The following is a 3,588-nucleotide window of genomic DNA, read 5'->3' as shown; positions in this document are numbered from 1 at the left end:
ACCTTTGAGATTCATCTTCAGGACACCGGATATTGTCCCTCTAGCTTGTCCACACTAAGAACACCTATGGCAGCCCTTGAACAGCTTCTAAAGCTTTTTCTATTATTTAGAAAATCAAGTTCTGCCTTTTAAGAGATTAAAGATGTAAATAGGAAACTATAAACGATTCTAGTATTTAATTCAAAAGATTGTTTGCTAATCTCTTGGAATATATGAGAGATGAAGAGGAAGAGAGAATATGAGTCTCAAAGGTGGCGGCACACAATGGGAGGCAGCCGTTTGTATTTTTATTTTTTTCATAACAACACTTATATAGCTAGGTCACCACTTAAACCCTTGCCACATGTCACCCTTTGATTGGTTCTGGGTTTAATTAACCCAATCACATTGTGCCAATTGTCAAACCTATATTTAATCTTAATTTTAATAATCTTACATGATTAAAAAACATTTGGCAAGCTTATGTGTAATTCCATGTGTCACCATCTCATGGTGCCACATGTCACCCTGTGAAATGACTAAAATGCCCCTGTGTCTTAATTTTGAGTTCTTAACCCAAAATAATTATTTCTCTTCTTCTAATCAATTTATATCAAATATAAATTAATTAATTAATTAATTAATATCTATTAATTAATCTCTCATTAATTAAATTCATATTTAAACACTTTAAATATAAATTTAACTTATACTATACATCCAATAATCTAGATTTGGTTTCAAGTCATGCTAGGGACTTTGTAATCTATTTGCAAACCAAACCTATTTAATTAATCAATTAAACTCTTTAATTAATTAATTAAATCATATTTAATTAGGTGATAACTTATGTATGTGTGTGACTTACTAGGCTCATCACTAATTGGCAATGATATATAATACCAACTCTTAATATCATCAGAACTCTTTCTTACCATAAATGATTTCTTTAAATTATTTTATGCACCTCATAGACCATGGTTAACACCTAGCATATCATGCCATGGCCACCCAATTAGTAATAAGGTTTACCTTAAATGAACCTATAATCATATGTTATCATGCACTGGAATCTCTCTGTTACAAAATCCCAACTCAAGCTGGAGTCATGGTTTATGTCAAACTCTATTTGCTATAAATATTATGTTCTCTTTTAATTCCAGTTCTTAATTAAAAAGATTTTCCCATCAGAAACTCTTTTCCGATTAAATCTATCTGTCTTGGCTAGGAACTTGAAACATTAAGAACAATTAAATGAACATAGAATTTTATCTCTATTTACTTAAAGGAACAGATTCCATCTTGATCAATACCTACCTCCATATATAACTAGTAGGAGCCAATACATGCCCATATACCCATACACAGTACAATTATGAAAGCAGTATCAAACTCAAACTACCTATATACAAGATAACTGTGCTATCTCAGGTCTAAAGATTATATGCACTGATATGATTTATGACAAAACATTGACAAGAGTAAACATCATGTGTTTGTCATAAGTGTCACTGGTTCGGCCTACTTATCATTTATAAGTGCCTATCATGTTTGTCATATGGCATGAGACTCACCATTCCATCTTATTTATATCTCATATAAATAACTTGGAAACAAACATGAATACAATCTTTCTGGATAAGTCATGGCCTTATTATGAAGTATCCTCGATTGTGAACCTATTTATTATACTTTGTACTAGAAATACTGTCACTCATATTCTTAACAACTTAAGAATAGAATTTCTAACAAAATATCAATGGACCTTTTCTATTACACATAAATATCTTATGTAAACGGAAAAGTGAAAATGCCTTTTATTAATAAAAACATGAACAAGATACATACTAAATGATATGCTCTAGGGCATACTACTAACAATCTCTCACTAGCACTAGAGCCATTCATTACAATATCTTAGACCCATCTTCTCAAGATGTCGATCTAGCTGAGTTTGTGGCATAGGCTTAGTGAATGGATCAGCTGGATTTTCAGCTGATGCTATTTTCTGCATGGCTACATCACCTCGTCCAACTATTTCTCTGATAATGTGGTAGCGCCTTTCTATATGTTTGGATTTCTGGTGAGACCTTGGTTCCTTAGCCTGTATGACTGCTCCATTGTTGTCACAGTGTAGTTGAACTACTGACTCAATGGAAGGAACTACTGTAAGTTCTGTCACGAAGTTCTTTATCCAAACAGCTTCCTTTGCAGTATCTGATGCAGCAATATACTCAGCCTCTGTATTGGAATCTGCTGTCGTACTCTGTTTGGAACTCTTCCATCTGACTGCACCTCTATTACAAATGAACACATATCCAGAGGTAGACTTTCTATCATCGATATCTGATTGGAAATTAGAATCAGTATAACCATCCAATTGCAAGTTTTGACCTCCATAGATCAAGAATAAATCCTTAGTTCTTCTCAAGTACTTAAGGATATTCTTGACAGCTATCCAGTGTTCCAAACCTGGATTGGATTGATACCTGCTAGTCAAACTAATAGCATATGCAATATCCGGCCTAGTACACAGCATTGCATACACTAAACTTCCAATAGCCGAAGCATATGGAATCCTAGCCATCTTTTCTCTTTCTTCAGGTGTCTTTGGAGACATCTCTTTAGAAAGGTGGATACCATGTCTTACTGGTAATAATCCTCTCTTGGAATCAAGCATGTTAAACCTCTTTAACACCTTTTCCAAGTATAGACTTTGGGATAAACTAATTATTCTTTTCGCTCTATCTTTATAGATGCGAATCCCAAGAATATAGGTTGCCTCCCCTAATTCTTTCATGGAGGATGTATTTGACAACCATACCTTTACAGCTGTCAACATACCTATGTTATTACCCATCAATAGTATGTCATCCACATATAAGACAAGGAAAGTGATAGCACTGTCACTAACCTTCTTATATACCCATGGCTCATCCTCATTTTTTATAAAACCAAAGGATTTAATGGCTTCATCAAAATGAATGTTCCAACTCCTCGAAGCTTGTTTCAACCCATAAATGGATCGCTTTAGCTTGCATACCTTGGAACCATCTTGGGATTCAAAACCCCTAGGTTGTTCCATGAAAATGTTTTTTTCAATATATCCATTGAGAAAATCTATTTTGACATCCATCTGCCAAATCTCATAATCATAGTATGCAGCTATTGCTAATAGAATCCTAATTGATTTAAGCATGGCAACAGGCGAGAAAGTTTCCTCATAGTCAATTCCTTGCCTTTGGCGAAACCTTTTCGCTACTAGCCTTGCCTTATAGGTCTCTACGTTTCCATCAGAACCAATTTTCTTCTTGAAAACCCATTTGTTCCCTATAGGTACAATACCTTCAGGTGGGTCAACAAGATCCCAAACTTGATTCTTATACATGGAATCAATCTCGAATTTCATAGCATCAATCCATTTTGAAGAATCTTTATCTGATATAGCTTCTTCATAGGTAAGTGGATCATCTCCATGATCTACTTCTTTATGAGTAGACAACTCTTGTTCTTCTTCATGAAGGAAACCATATCTCACTGGTGGGTGAGATACCCTGGTTGTTCAACGAGGAACAGCTGTAGATGTTTCATCAACGGGTATAGGTTGAC

Source organism: Hevea brasiliensis, chromosome 17, assembly GCF_030052815.1.
Source record: "Hevea brasiliensis isolate MT/VB/25A 57/8 chromosome 17, ASM3005281v1, whole genome shotgun sequence".
In the NCBI taxonomy this organism is placed as follows: domain Eukaryota; kingdom Viridiplantae; phylum Streptophyta; class Magnoliopsida; order Malpighiales; family Euphorbiaceae; genus Hevea; species Hevea brasiliensis.
Note: the sequence above shows the minus strand (reverse complement) of the source record.